Below are 16,707 nucleotides of genomic sequence, written 5' to 3'. Positions count from 1 at the left end.
GAAAGTCAGGGCGAATCTGCCCAATAAATTCTGCCACAGCACTTGTATACCGGTGTGGTCACCGTCGGTGTTACAGTATACAGCAGCCAGGATAAAGTAGTGCCACACCTAAAATAGTTCTCTTAAAGGTGGACGGTTACATACAATAGTTCTCTTAAAGGTAGAACAGTTACATACACTACAGGAGTAGGCCATTCAGCCCCTCCAACCTGCTCTGCCATTCAGTGGTCAGTTGAGACATTGTATATTAAATTAAAACTCCAGCATACATATGTATGAGCTCAGTGAAACTTTCCATACAATGTAAATCAGTTAATGCAAAGAATTGTTTTTTGTAAAAAAAAGTCATACTTGTGTTGGATTTGTTAGTTTTGTTAATATACTAAAGAATGTTCCTATGTTTAACCAGCTGTCCTGCAAATTCTCCCCTTGCCCAGAAGCAAATTATTTGCACACCAGTTAATATTTTTGATACTTTGAGACCGCTTTACTGAGGTTGCTACAGGTTAGTGCCTCTTTCTGCTTTTGTTGATACAGAATCCAGTGACTCTTATTTCCAAATACAAAACTGAGGAAATGAACTCATTAAAGGTGCACAGCAACTCCCCCCGAGGCTGCTACCCAGGTTTGCAGTATTACACCACATAGATACATGGACTATTAAAATTCAGTAAAAGGGATGGTGACGGCATCCAGTTAATCTATTTATACTTTTTATCCCATCAATCTGACTGGAATTCAAACCCTTTCTCCGAGCTGAATATTTTCTCTGATGCCGGCCGGGTCCCAAGTTAGTGATTGACAAAAACTAGCCACAATTCAGTTATTTAAAAAAAAAAAAAAAAAATTGTATATCTCTGTGAAATGACAATTTCACAGCAGTGCGAGGGCAGTAGGATAGGAGAGAGATGGGGATGTTCTGTTTGGTCCTCATTCTATCAATGTGCTTCAGTCATTGTCCTCTGTGCAACCAGTTAAACAAACCTGGTGCTTTATACTGGCATATGATACCTAAAGTAGGAAAGCTTTCATTTGAGTGTCAACATTCCCCAATTTAGTCAAAATATTTTTGCCCCAAGTGAAATTGCCTCTTCCAGCCAATGGCAGCAGCCATGGATTTGAGGGTAGACCTATAGTTTTCCCCAAGCCACACATTAACTCTAATAGTGTGTGCCAAATAATTCCTCTTCCTTGTACCCTCCTGCTCGATGCTTTCTGGCAGTAAAACAGCAGCTTTGGACACTTGGCCTTGAGAACATAAATAGGAGCAGGAATAGGCCATTTGGGGCTTCAGGCCTGTGCCCCACAATTTTTAAAATCTAGTGTGATCCTGTGCTAGGTTAGGGGCTTGAAATCAGTCCAGCATGTCTTGCCTGTCACCAGCATACTCCATACAGCTGTTGGCTGTACAAAGCCCACTGTACTGTAACATGAACAGCGGAAGGAGCGCACATCAACCCAAGCACCCCACCCACCATCTGCCCCACCTGTGACAGACTGTAGAAACATAGAAGATAGGAGCAGGAGTAGGCCATTCGGCCCCTCCGGCCTGCTCTGCCATTCGATGAGATCATGGCTGATCATCCAAACTCAGTACCCCGTACCTGCCTTCTCCCCATATCCCTTGATACCTTTAGCTCTAAGAAATATATCTAACTCCTCCTTGAATATATTTAAAGACTTGGCCTCAACTGCCTTCTGTGGTAGAGAATTCCACAGGTTCACCACTCTCTGGGTGAAGAAATTCTTCCTCATCTCTGTCCTAAATGGCTTACCCCTTATCCTTAGACTGTGACCCCTGGTTCTGGACTCCCCGACCCTCCTTCCTGCATCTAGTCTGTCCAGTCCAGTTAGAATTTTATAAGTTTCAATGAGATCCCCTCTCATTCTTCTAAACTCCAGCGACTATAAGCCCAATCGACCCAATCTCTCCTCATACGTCATTCCTGCCATCCCAGGAATCAGCCTTGTGAATCTTCGCTAAACTCCTTCCATGGCAAGAACATCCTTCCTCAGATAAGGCGACCAAAACTGCACACAATACTCAAGGTGTGGTCTCACCAAGGCCCTGTACAAGTGCAGCAGGACATCCTTGTTCCTGTACTCGAACCCTCTCGCTATGAAGGCCAACATACCATTTGCCTTCTTCACCACCTGCTGCACCTGCACGCTTGCCTTCAGTGACTGGTGCACAAGGACACCCAGGTCTCGTTGCACTTCCCCTTCTCCCAATCTATTGCCATTCAAATAATAGTCTGCCTTTCTGTTTTTGACACCAAAGTGGATAACCTCGCATTTATCCACGTTATATTGCTTCTGCCCAATCACCCAACCTGTCCAAATCATCCTGGAGTTTCTCGGTATCCTCCTCGTAGCACACACGCCTACCCAGCTTTGTGTCGTCTGCAAACTTGGAGATATTACATCTAGTTCCCTTATCTAGATCATTAATGTATATTGTGAATAGCTGAGGTCCAAGGACCGATCCCTGCGGTACCCCACTAGTCACTGCCTGCCACTCGGAAAAAGACCCGTTAATTCCTACTCTCTGCTTTCTGTCTGCCAACCAGTTCTCTATCCCACATTGCACTCATCAGTCACCTGAGAACTCATTTTTAGTGTGGAAGCACATCATCCTCGGTTCCAAGGGACTGCCTAAGAAGAACTACTACTGTGTGTACCTGTAGGTATTGGGCAAGGTTTGCGGAAGGGTTTATACAGTGTCTGGTTTGACCTGGATTTGGCATCCTGGCACTGAGTATGGGAAGGGCTGCGTTGTATTACACTACACCGCATTTATAAAGTTTGACTGATTGCATGTACATGACATTAAGAGCGGCTGCGGTGAAGCAAGCCATTTAACCGAGACATGAGCTGACTACTACAATGCTCGCTGTGTTTGGATCTATAAAAGGAGACGTGACACCTGTGGAACCTCGGCTGCACATAACATCAGGCGGAGTGTTAAATGTCACAAACTTAATTTGGTACAGAGTAATTAAGATGGAAAACCAGTTGCACGAGTTTTATACATGTGAGAATAACTACAGAAATGTCACAGGAATGTTACGGCTTTCTTCCACTATTTAATCCACTGCTATAAGGGCTTTAAAGTGCCAGTATTATAATGTCCTTGTTTGTCCTACTTCCTCCCAGAGTTTCAATGCTAATCAAAGATCCCATGATGAAAGGTTGTCTGATGTTTACAGGAAGCCACTGGGTATTCAGGGTAAAAGATTGAGTAAACACACTGGTGTGGAACTATTCCAACCAGCATAGGCCGAGTGATCTGAAGTCTGGACTCCTCGATGATTGATTGGACCTGAGCAAAGGATGAGGCTCAGCTGTTGGCTCTTAATCCCATAACCTACCAATAACTTGCTGACTAGGAACTGGAGCGGGCCGGACACCTGGGTAACCTTGCCTCAGTAACCATCAGGGTAGAACCAGACAAATATTCAGCACAGACGTAAGCCACTCGGCCCATCATATTTATGCTGGCTTTGCTACAACAATGCACAACTAATGCAACTGTCCTGCTCTCTTCCGGTATGTTCTTTTGCTTCAAATTACTTATCAATGAAGAACACACATTTAAAGAAACCCAGGAATCCCCTCTGCCTCTTGCAGGTTTTGCCTGTATGTGGCTCACTTCAGGCTTTCATCCGGGGTAAGCTTCAGCTTGTTGAGATACCGCGGCAAACGTGGGAGTCGAGACAGAGCTATTGAAAACACAACTGCTTTATTCTGACCACATGGCAAACAGGAACTAGAAAAGCCCGCACATCCACTTAAATACTTCCCAGACGGGAAGTGCTCCCGGCAGCCTGTCCCTGCGGGAAACAAGTTGCTGGAGGAAAGGGCCCCCGGCTGGGGGCTTCTACTTAGACTGTCTGTGCCGCCATGAGCGGATTATGTCCAGTGGTGGCGTGTCGCCACAGAGCTCCCCCCAGAATCCGCTTAGGAGGAGTGGACGAGTCGTGACGGTGGTCTAATGGTTCTGCCGCAGCGGCTCTGAGTGGTCGCCGGTCTGGTTGGTTGGGTTGGGCGGTTCGCCGCCGGCTGTGCTGGCTTGCCGGGTGGACGGCCTCTGGCTGGAGGCTGGGCCACGGGGACCTGTTCCCCTGGTTCTGTGTGTGCTGGTTTGAGCCGGTCGATGGAGACTGTCTCGACCCTGTCGCCGAGTCGCAGCTTGAATACCTTGTCCCCGGTTTGTAGTACCTCGTACGGACCGTCGTACGGGGGTCGCAGGGGCCCGCGGTGCGCGTCGTGTCGCACGAAGACGAAGCGCGCCTGCTGTAAATTTGGCGGGACGTGAGGTGCGAGTTCGCCGTGTCGGTTGACCGGAAGTGGGGCGAACTGCTGAGCGGAAGAGAAAGAGTCGAGCCGCTGCTGTTCGGCCGACCAAGACTTGGTAGGCTCCGGAAGGAATTCACCTGGGACGCGCAGCGGTTGTCCGTAGACTAACTCCGCTGCCGAGGACTGGAGGTCTTCCTTGACCGCGGTGCGTAGGCCGAGTAGCACCCACGGTAGGCGGTCAGTCCAGGTACTGTCCTGCAGGCCGGCGCGGAGTGAGGCCTTGAGTGACCTGTGGAAGCGTTCACAAAGTCCGTTGGCCTGCGGGTGGTACGCCGTGGTGCGGTGGAGCGTCACCCCGAGGTTGCGTGCTGTGGCCGTCCAGAGTTCGGAGGTGAACTGGGCGCCTCTGTCGGAGGTTATGTCGGCCGGTACGCCGAACCTCGCAACCCAGGTGTTAACGAACGCCCTGGCGATGTCGGCTGTGGTGGTGGAGGTCAGCGGCACTGCCTCAGGCCAGCGTGTGTAGCGGTCGGCCAGCGTGTGTAGCGGTCAACCATCGTGAGGAGATAAGTTTGGCCTTGCGATGGCGGCAGGGGACCGACGATGTCGACGTGTACGTGGTCGAAGCGGCGGCTGGGTACCTCGAAGTCTCCCAGGGGTGCTTTGGTGTGCAGCTGTACCTTAGCCCGTTGGCAGGCGAGGCAGGAGGTGGCCCAAGTCCGAACATCTCTGCTAAGGCCGCGCCAGACGAAGCGCTTGGAGAGGAGTTTGACGGATGCGCGGGAACCCGGGTGAGAGAGCCCGTGGAGCGCGTCGAAGACGCGGCGGCGCCAGGTCTCAGGGACGACCGGCCTGGGTTGGCCGAGTGAGACGTCGCACGTGACTGCCGTGGCTTCGGGCCCGTGCGCGACCTTGGCTAGGCGTAGCCCTGGCAGGCTGGTAGCCGCCGAGAGGAGGTCTGGGTCCGTGAGCTGGGCCGCTGCTAGTTGTGCGTAGTCGACCGCGAGGTGATTCGCACAGACGGTGGGACGGGAAAGGCAGTCGGCGACCACGTTGTCTCTACCGGAGACGTGCTGAATGTCCGTAGTAAACTCGGAGACGGCCGCGAGCTGGCGTTGCTGCCTAGCGGACCAGGGTTCGGTGTGCTTGGCCATCGCGTATGTGAGTGGCTTGTGGTCCACATACGCGGTGAAGGGGCGGCCTTCCAGGAGGAACCTGAAATGGCGGACCGACAGGTGGAGTGCGAGAAGCTCGCGGTCGAAAGTGGAGTATTTGACCTCCAGGGGGCGCAGTTGGCGGCTGTAGAAGGCAAGTGGCTGCCACGCGCCATTGACCCACTGCTCGAACACGGCCCCGACCGCGTGGTCGGAGGCGTCGGTGGTGAGCGTGACCCGGGCATCGGCCCTCGGGTGCGCGAGCAGAGTGGCGTCGGCGAGCGCGTTTTTGGTGGCGTCGAAGGCGGCTGCCGTGTTAGTGGTCCAGGCTACGTCCATCTTGCCGGATTTTCCTCGGAGGGAGTCGTATAGGGGCTTCATAAGGGCTGCGGCTCTGGGGATGAACCTGTTGTAGAAGTTCACCATCCCGAGGAACTCCTGGAGGCCCTTGATGGTTGTGGGGCGGGGGAATTGCTGGACGGCCTGCACCTTGTTGGGCAGGGGGACGGCCCCAGCAGGGGTGATGTGGTGACCGAGAAAATCGATCTCGGTTAGGCCGATTGGCACTTCGCCGGGCTGAGGATGAGCCCGTGTTGGGCTAGGCGCCCGAACAGGATGCGAAGGTGTTCGAGGTGTTCCTGTTTGGAGGAGCTGGCCACGAGAATGTCGTCTAGATAGACGAATAGGAAGTTCAGGTCCCGGAGGACTGAGTCCATAAGGCGCTGGAAAGCCTGTGCTGCATTCTTGAGGCCGAAGGGCATCCTCAGGAACTCGAACAGGCCGAATGGGGTGATGACGGCCGTTTTGGGGATGTCCGCGGGGTGTACGGGGACTTGGTGGTAACCGCGCACCAGGTCGACTTTGGAAAAGACGGTTCGTCCGGCCAGTCGGACCGAGAAGTCCTGGATGTGTGGCACCGGGTACCGATCGGGGGTGGTGGCGTCGTTGAGGCGGCAGTAGTCCCCGCAAGGGCGCCAGCCTCCGCCGGGCTTGGGGGCGATGTGGAGGGGCGAGGCCCAAGGGCTGCTGGAGCGGCGGATGATGCCGAGTTGTTCCATGTTGGTAAACTCGGCCCGCGCGATTTCCAGCTTGGCCGGGTTGAGTCTGCGGGCGTGGGCAGAAACTGGGGGGCCGGTGGTGGGGATATAGTGTTCCACACCGTGCTTGGCGGCTTTGGCCGAAAAGGTCGGGTTAGTGAGGGCGGGAAACTCAGCTAGGAGTGCCGAGTAGTCGTCCGTGGCTCTGGCGAGGCAGTAGGTCGTCGGGCCGGGGTAAAGGCGCCGGGGATGGGGGCCATAGTGTTGATGTCGACGAGGCGGTGCCTCGGAATGTCGACAAGGAGGCCGTGGGCGCGTAGGAAGCCGGCGCCAATGAGTGGGCAGAGGACCTTGGCTGTCAGGAACTCCCAGCGGTAGCGGCGGCCCGCGAGGTCGAGCGTGACCATGCGGGTGCCATATGTGCGGATTTCAGAGCCGTTGGCTGCAGCCAGTGTGATACCCCGTGTGCCGCGTTGGATCTCGAGGGCGGAGGCGGGGGTGATGCTGTGCTGGGCCCCTTTGTCGCACAGAAATCGGCGGTTGGTTCTGTCGTCAGTGACGTACAGTAGGGGCTCCTTCTGCCCCGCGGCCATCGCGGGGGCCGGTGCGGGGGGGGGTTTGAAGGAACACGGTGGCGTGCAGCATTGAGCCCTAGCGCCAAAACGGGTGTGGTAGTAGCAGTGACCCGGAGTGGTAGGGCGGTCGGGCCTAGCGGCCCGGGAAGACCGCGTGGTCGTTGCCGTGAGGTCGGGCGCGACGTCGCGAGCGGCCTGTGCAGAGAGCAGCCGGTCGGCCTTTTCGGCTATCTCATTCAGGTCCGTGGAGTCAGACTCCACAAGGAGCGGGCGGATGCTGGCGGGGAGCTGCCGAATGAAAAGCGTGCGAAAAAGGGCGCCGGGATTTTTGTCGTCGGAGAGGGACAGCATATGGGAAAGCAGGTCTGATGGTGAAGCGTCACCAAGGCCGGGGAGGTCCAGGAGTTGGCAGTGGCGCTGGTAAGAGGACGTTTGAAATTTTTTAAGTAGCGCAGCCTTCAGATGCTCGTACTTGCCCTCCGTTGGTGGATTCTGCAGCGCTGCCCAAACCTTGGGGACTGTAGCGTAGGTGAGCGAGGCGACGAGGTAGTCGTACTTCGTGGCGTCGACTGTAATGCCTTTCAGCCGGAATCTGGACTCAGCTTGAACGAACCAGGCTTCGGCGAGGTTCTCCCAAAAGTCAGGTAATTTAACCGTGACTACGTTTGTATCCGCCATGCTAGCTTAGGATTCGTCCTGAGCGTCGGGGTCACCAGTGTTGAGATACCGCGGCAAACGTGGGAGTCGAGACAGAGCTATTGAAAACACAACTGCTTTATTCTGACCACATGGCAAACAGGAACTAGAAAAGCCCGCACATCCACTTAAATACTTCCCAGACAGGAAGTGCTCCCGGCAGCCTGTCCCTGCGGGAAACAAGTTGCTGGAGGAAAGGGCCCCCGGCTGGGGGCTTCTGCTTAGACTGTCTGTGCCGCCGTGAGCGGATTATGTCCAGTGGTGGCGTGTCGCCACAAGCTCATCCAAAACTCTTGTTACCCATAACCTAACTCACTCCAAGTTGCATGCACCTAACACCCCTGTACAACGCCTTAAATTTAAAATGCTCAAATCTCTTATGCCCTCGCCCCTCCCTATCTCTGTAACCTCCTCCAGCCCTACAACCTTCTGAGAATTCTGTGCTCTTCCAATTCTGGCCTTCTGCGCAACCCCGATTTTCATTGCTCCACCATTGGCAGTTGTGCCTTCAGTGGCCTGGGCCCTAAGCTCTGGAATTTGACCCGAGACCTTGCTGACTAAGGCGGCAGAGAGGTGGGAGCATTACAGGAGACAATAATGGTTCTGAACATTATACTTGTTGCAGGCATTGCTGTTTCATCAGATAACAACAACCTGTATTTATATTGCACCTTTAAGGTGCTTCACAGGAGTATTAAAAGACAAAAAAAATTGACACCGAGCCACAAGGAGAAATTAGGGCAGGTGACCAAAAGCTTGATCAAAGAGGTAGGTTTTAAGGAGCGTTTTAAAGGAGGAAAGAGGTAGAGAGGCGGACAGTTTAGGCAGGGAATTAGCTTAGGGCCTAGGTAAATGGTTGAGCGATTATAATTGGATGCTCGAGGGCAGAATTAGAGAAGCGCAGATATCTCTTTGGGGGGTGGGTGTGTGGGGATGATGATGGTGGTGGTGGTGTGGGGCTGAGGGAGATTAGAGATAGGGAAGGGCGAAGCATTTGAAAACAAAGATGAGAATTTTGAAATCGAGGAGTTGCTTAACCTGAAGCCTATGTCGGTCAGCGAGCACGGGTGATGGGTGAACGGGGCTTGGTGCAAGTTAGGACACGGGCAGCCGAGTTTTAGATGACCAAGTTTTTACATAGGGTTACATAGGATATATGGCACAGGAACAGACCATTCTGCCCAACCAGTCCATGCCGGTGTTTATGCTCCACTCGAGCCTCCTCCCATCTTTCCTCCTCTAAATCGATCAGCATAACCCTCTATTCCCTTCTCCCTCATATGTTTGTCTAGCCTCCCCTTAAATGCATCTATACTATTCGCTTCAATCACTCCCTGTGGTAGCGAGTTCCACATTCTCACCACTCTTTTGGTAAAGAAGTTTCTTCTGAATTCCCTATTGGATTTCTTGGTGACTATCTTATATGGATGGCCTCTAGTTATGCTCCTCCCCACAAATGGAAACATTCTCTCTCTATCCACTCTATCAAAACTGTTGTGTCTGTGTATAATAAGACACAGACTGCAGGAGAACAGTACAACAGGTGTTTACTCAACGTGGCTCACACTGGAACTGATCTGTACAGATTACTACTCAGTGCTATATACAGGTGTGGTCACTGCCGGTACTGCAGTATACATGAGCTGTAAAAGATAGTTCCCCCCTTAAAGGTATATACATTACAAAAACCTTCAATAATTTTATTGACCTCTACTAAGTCACCTTCAAGAGAAGAGAGACCCAGCCTGTTCATCCTTTCCTGATATTTATACCCATGCATTTCTGGTATCATCCTTGTAAATCTTCACGGCATCCTCTCCAGTGCCTCTCTATCCTTTTTAAAATAGGGCGACCAGAACTCCACGCAGTACTCCAAGTGTTGTCTAACCAAGGTGTGATACACGTTTAGCATAACCTCCCTACTTTTCAATTCTATCTCTACAAATAAACCCTAGTAGGGTGAAATGTGGGAGGCCAGCCAGGAGCGCGTTGGAAAAGTCAAGTCTAGAGGTAACAAAGGCATGGATGAGGGTTTCAGCAGTGGATGAGCTGAGGCAGGGGCGGAGATGGGCGATGTTACGGAGGTGGAAATAGGCGGTCTTAGTTATGCTGCGGATATGTGGTCAGAAGCTCATTTTCAGGGTCAAATATGACACCAACATTGTAAACCATGTGGTTCAGCCTCAGACAGATGTTAGGGAGAGGGATGGAGTCCGTGGCTAGGGAACAGAGTTTGGGGCGGGTACCAAAAACAATGGCTTCGGTCTTCCCAATATTTCATTGAAGAAAATTTCTGCTCATCCAGAACTGGATGTTGGGCAAGCAGTCTGGCAATTTAGAGACTGTGGAGGGGTTGAGAGAAGTGGTGCTGAGGTAGAGCTGGGTGTCTTCAGCGTACATGTGGAAACTGATGCTGTGTCTTTGGCTGATGTTGCCAAGGGGCAACATGTAGATGAGAAATAGAAGGGGGCTAAGGATAGATCCTTGGGGGACAGCAGAGGTAACGATGTGGGAGTGGGAAGAGAAGCCGTTGCAGGTGATTCTCTGGCTACGATTAGATAGATAAGAATTGAACCAGGCGAGTGCAGTCCCACCCAGCTGGACGACGGTGGAGAGGCGTTGGAGAAGGATGGAGTGGTCAACCGTGTCAAAGGCTGCAGACAAGTCAAGAAGGACGAGGAGGGATAGCTTACCTTTGTGACAGTCACAAAGGATGTCATTTGTAACTTTGAGAGCTGTTTCGCTACGGTGGTAGGGGTGGAAACCTGATTGGAGGGATTCAAACATGGAATTGTGGGAAAGGTGAGCATAGGTGTGAGAGACAACACGTTCAAGGACTGGAGAGGAAAGGGAGGTTGGAGAGGTAGTTTGCAAGGACGGGGGGGGTGGTGGTGGCGTGGTGTCAACGGTTGGTTTTCTGAGGAGGGGATGCAGCAAATGATCATTTCATGTGCAATAATTTTTGAAGTCTCTGTTCCTAAAGGTTCTGATTCACACAAGTATACCTTGGCACCATCTGCTCTCGCCAAGTGTGTGAGCAGGAGCCAGAGCGCATGCTGACTTCTATTTTTCCATTCTACTCCTTAGGCCAGGAACAAAGAGGCCAATTATAACACCCTAACCACTCAATACCTCAGCACAGACCAGAAATCAACCCGGACTTGTACGGTTTATAGCCACACCACACACCCCACTGGACATTTTGGAGAAGCTCCTGATCACTTTTAACTACCAGAAAGAAAGAAAGACTTGCATTTATATAGCACCTTCCACGACCACCGGCCATCCCAAAGCGCTTTACAGCCAATGAAGCACTTTTTGAAGTGGAGTCACTGTTGTAGGAAATGCGGCAGCCAATTTGTGCACAGCAAGCTCCCACAAACCGCAATGAGATAATGGCCAGATAATCTGTGATGTTGATTTGAGTGATAAATATTGGCCAGGACAGCGGGGGGCGAGCTCCCCTGCTCCTCTTCAAAATAGTGCCAGGGGATCTTTTACATCCACCTGAGAGAGCAGACGGGGCCTCGGTTTAACGTCTCATTTGAAAGACAGCACCTCCGACAGTGCAGCACTCCCTCAGTACTGCACTGGGAGTGTCAGCCTAGATTTTTATTTTTTCCACCCAAGTCTTTGGAGCGTGGCTTGTACCCACGACCTTCTGACTCGGAGGTGAGGGTGCTGCCCACTGGGCCACGGCTGACTATTCACTTCCACACACATCCTTCAAGACCCAGTAACTTGCACCTTCTCCTATGGACTTGCACAGGATATACTGATAACTACTGTGTGGCTCTTGTAGAGTGTTTCTAGTTACTTGACACAGTGTAGGCCGTTGGCAGATTTTGCAGTGACTAACCTATCGTGAAGAGGTGGAAACTAGCCAGTGGTCAGAGGAGTGGGGCAGAGCAGCTGTAATGGAAAGCAACGTGAAAGGCCACGTGGAATATTATCGTAACTTTCACTTTGCTACATTACAACAGTGACCACACGTCAAGGTATTTCATTGGCTGTAGAGCGCTTTGGGACGCCCGGAGGTTGTGAAAGGAGCGATATATAAAAAAAAATGTGTCTCCCTTCTTTCTCCTAAAAAAGGGGGAAGCTTTGTTCCTTGTTTATTTATAATATGAAAACATAATTCCTTTCCTCGTTCTATTGTGTCATTAATCATGGAAATAAAAATATTACTGTACAATGTTTGTCCCTTTTAACTTGCTGTGTACTGACTCCCTCTTGTGGATGTTACTGTGTGTTGCAGCTTTTTTTTGTCCATTTCTCATCGATTAAAGCCAAGGTTAAGCCAAGGTTAGTGGTGCTCTGAACATCCCTTTCTTCTTCCCTTGAGTTCCAAACCCACCTTACTGCAAATTACCTTCCTTCCTACATCCTCATTGTGAATGAAATCCAGACTCATTACACGATCCACTTTGGTGGCAAAAACAGGAAGGTGTAGGAGTCTCTGCACTCCTAACAAAGAATCTATAACTTACTGGAAGTTAACAAACTGAATTTATTGTCTAAGAACTTTACAAAACAAGAAACTACAGGAGAAGCTCAAAACAGGTCTTTTCTCTTTCAATCCACACGAGGACTGGCTGGCCCCGCCCTCTACCTCTGACGTCATCACGTCTCCCGCTGAAGGGGACGTCACGTGATGACGTCATCGCGTCAGATCGCGATGTTGTCGATCTAGCTGTGTTTAACCAGAGCCAACTTGAAAGGTAATAACATTGGTTACAGACAATTAATGCTAGAGATAATAACATTGGTTACAGACAATTATGTAAGCCACTGTAAGAGTCTCTTAGTGGTTTTGCCACAAAGGCAGATTATTATCTGAATGGCAATAGATTGGGAGAAGGGGAAGTGCAACGAGACCTGGGTGTCCTTGTGCACCAGTCGCTGAAGGTAAGCATGCAGGTGCAGCAGGCAGTTAAGAAGGCAAATGGTATGTTGGCCTTCGTAGCGAGAGGATTCGAGTACAGGAGCAAGGATGTCTTGCTGCAGTTGTACAGGGCCTTGGTGAGACCACATCTTGAGCATTGTGTGCAGTTTTGGTCGCCTTATCTGTGGAAGGATGTTCTTGCCATGGAGGGAGTGCAGCGAAGATTCACCAGACTGATACCTGGGATGGCAGGAATGACGTATGAGGAGAGATTGGGTCGATTGGGCTTACACTCGCTGGAGTTTAGAAGAATGAGAGGGGATCTCATTGAAACTTATAAAATTCTAACAGGACTAGACAGACTAGATGCAGGAAGGATGTTCCCGATGGCGGGGGAGTCCAGAACCAGGGGTCACAGTCTAAAGATAAGGGGTAAGCCATTTAGGACAGAGATGAGGAATTTCTTCACCCAGAGAGTGGTGAACCTGTGGAATTCTCTACCACAGGAGGCAGTGGAGGCCAATTCATTAAATATATTAAAGAAGGAGTTAGATATATTTCGTAAGGCTAAAGGGATCAAGGGATATGGGGAAAAGGCAGGGACAGGGTACTGAATTTGGATGATCAGCCATGATCTCATTGAATGGCGGAACAGGCTCGAGGGGCCGAATGGCCTATTCCTGCTCCTATCTTCTATGTTTCTATGATCTTTGATTCTTACTTGCAATGACCTCAAATTCAAGGAATGCCCAGTAACTGGGGTGTAATATGCAGTAAGTGATAGTGCTGGAATTGCTCTGGGGAAAGTTTCCTTCATATAACAGCATTCTAAGCCTAATTATAAATAACGGGTTTATGATTTTGTGAGGCTGAGGAAATCTTAACCCCTGGAAGTTTATCAATTAATAACCTGTAGTTAATCACCAGGAATTAAGGGTGGTGGAGGCAGGAACCCTCACCACATTTAAAAAGTACTTGGATGCGCACTTGGGATGCTCTAACCTGCAGGGCAATGGACCAAGAGCTGGGAAGTGGGATTAGGCTGGAGAGCTCTTTCGACCGGTGTGGACATGATTGGCCGAATGGCCTCCTTCTGTGCTGTAAATTTCTATGATTCTAATTAATCTGTCTATTACACTCGCCAAGGCTTCTTCGGCAGAACCTCCCAAACCCGCGATCACTTCCACCTAGAAGGACAAGGGCAGCAGGCGCACGGGAACACCACCACCTCCAAGTTCCCCTCCAAGTCACACACCATCCTGACTTGGAAATATATCGGCTGTTCCTTCATCGTCGCTGGGTCAAAATCCTGGAACTCCCTCCCTAACAGCACTGTGGGAGCACCTTCTCCACACGGACTGCAGTGGTTCAAGAAGGCTGCTCACCACCACCTTCTCGAGGGCAACTGGGGATGGGCAATAAATGCTGGCCTTGTCAACGACGCCCACATCCCATAAACGAATTTAAAAAAAACACACTCTAGTTGGAGAACTGAGACTGGATTATACGGCAGTAAGGACAACATCATAACGTGCAAGGGGTTTTTCTAGTTGGCAGAATCGCAGGACAATCTTAAAAAAAAACTGAACATTGTGTCTAAAATCTTGTTGCTCTGCTCGACAAACCTGGGGCCCGCTGCTCGGCGAGGCTCAGTTCACCAGCTAGCCATTCAGGTTCCTGGTTTGATTCACGGTTTGTGCCGAGGGAACTGATTTCAGCTGAAACCAGCCCCTTTGAAAGAGAAAATATATATTTCGAATTCTTACACATAGTTTGTAAACTACTTGCAGCACTTTCCCGTCGCACTTTCTCCTGTCTGTCGGACTGAAACTTGACTCTGTTGCACTTTCCAGCTCGCCACAGCAGCAGGAACTGGAACGCCTGGTCAATGCCTTCCTGCTCGGAGACTGGTCAATGCCTTCCTGCTCGGAGACTGGTCAATGCCTTCCTGCTCGGGGACTGGTCAATGCCTTCCTGCTCGGGGACTGGTCAATGCCTTCCTGCTCGGGACTGGTCAATGCCTTCCTGCTCGGGGACTGGTCAATGCTTCCTGCTCGGGGACTGGTCAATGCCTTCCTGCTAGGGGACTGGTCAATGCCTTCCTGCTCGGGGACTGCTGTTTAAGGGAGGGAAGGACGTGCAGTGTATCACACACACAACATAGAAACATAGAAGATAGGAGCAGGAGTAGGCCATTCGGCCCCTCGAGCCTGCTCCGCCATTCAATGCGATCATGGCTGATCATCCAAATTCAGTACCCTGTCCCTGCTTTCTCCCCATATCCCTTGATCCCTTTAGCCTTAAGAAATATATCTAACTCCTTCTTGAATATATTTAATGAATTGGCCTCAACTGCCTTCTGTGGTAGAGAGTTCCACAGGTTCACCACTCTCTGGGTGAAGAAATTCCTCCTTATCTCTGTCCTAAATGGCTTACCCCTTATCCTTAGACTGTGACCCCAGGTTCTGGACTCCCCAACCATCGGGAACATCCTTCCTGCATCCAGTCTATCTAGTCCTGTTAGTATTTTATAAGTTTCAACTCTAGTGTGACACCCACAATGCAAAAGTCCCATCGTGTGATTAAAAGTCTGAAAAAAATACAATCTTGCGCCTTGTATCCTTTAGCCACAAGATTACAAGAAACATGATGGGGGTGAATTTCCTCGGGGCGCCTCCTGCTCCATCGCTGTAACTTTGGCAGGCGTCCAGTGGAAACCCTGTTTATGGGCGGAAAGTTAGGGTGGCAGGTGGGACGGAGCAGGCCTGATGAAAGTCGTGCCCCTGTGTAACAGGAATGGAAGCTACCAATAAAATTCCCCTCCTCGTGGTTCAAATCTCTCCATGGTCTCGCCCCCCCCCCCCATCTCTGTAGCCTCCGACATGGACCATGTAGAGCAGGCACCTCAAAGCACTGGAGAGGTACCACCAACGCGGCCTCCGCAAGATCCTGCAAATCCATTGGCAGGATAGGCGCACCAATGTCAGTGTTCTCGCTCAGGCCAACATCCCCAGCATCAAAGCTTTGACCATGCTTGATCAGCTCCGATGGACGGGTCACATTGTCCGCATGCCCGATACAAGACTCCCAAAACAAGCGCTCTACTCGGAGCTCCGGCACGGCAAGAGAGCCCCAGGTGGGCAGAGGAAACGCTTCAAGGACACCCTCAAAGCCTCCTTGGAAAAGTGTAACATCCCCACTGACACCTGGGAATCCCTGGCCCAAGACCGCACAAAGTGGAGGAGAAGCATCCGGGAAGGCGCCGAACACCTTGAGTCTCTTCGCCGGGAGCAAGTGGAAGCCAAGCGCAAGGAGCGCACGTCAACCCAAGCACCCCGCCCACCCGCCCCTTCAACCACCGTCTGCCCCACCTGTGACAGAGACTGTAGGTCCCACATTGGACTCATCAGTCACCTGAGAACTCATTCTTAATGTGAAAGCAAGTCATCCTCGGTTCAGAGGGACTGCCTAAGAAGAAGAAGAAGAACCTCCGACAACCCTCCGAGATCTCTGCGCTCCTCCAATTCTGGCCTCTTGCGCATCCCCGATTTCCACCGCTCCACCATTGGTGGCCGTGCCTTCAGCTGCCTGGGCCCTGAGCTCTGGAATTCCCTCCCTAAACCTCTCCGCCCCCTCTCTCTCCTCCTTTAAGACTCTCCTTAAAACTGACCTCTTTGACTAGGCGTTTGGTCACCTGTCCTAATACCTCATGTGGCTCGGTGTCAATTTTTTTTGACAACACCAGAAAGCCCTGCAGCGGGTAGTCAAAACTGCCCAACGCATTACCGGCACCCGGCTACCGACCATAGAGCACATATACCAGAAACGCTGTTTACGGAGGTCACGGTCCATCATCAAAGACCCTACCCACCCCAGCCACAGTCTGTTCGCCCCCCCTGCCATCTGGGAGACGCTACAGATGCATTCGCACCCGTACGACCAGATTTAGGAACAGCTTCTTTCCCAGGGCTGTCATCCTACTGAACTCCACAAATAAACTCTAAAGCCTGCACATCTGCCAATGCACTTTATTATGGTTATGTTTATGTTAATGTATTACA

Source organism: Somniosus microcephalus, chromosome 34, assembly GCF_052327205.1.
Source record: "Somniosus microcephalus isolate GS21.2 chromosome 34, FLI_Smic_1.0, whole genome shotgun sequence".
In the NCBI taxonomy this organism is placed as follows: Eukaryota; Metazoa; Chordata; class Chondrichthyes; order Squaliformes; family Somniosidae; genus Somniosus; species Somniosus microcephalus.
Note: the sequence above shows the minus strand (reverse complement) of the source record.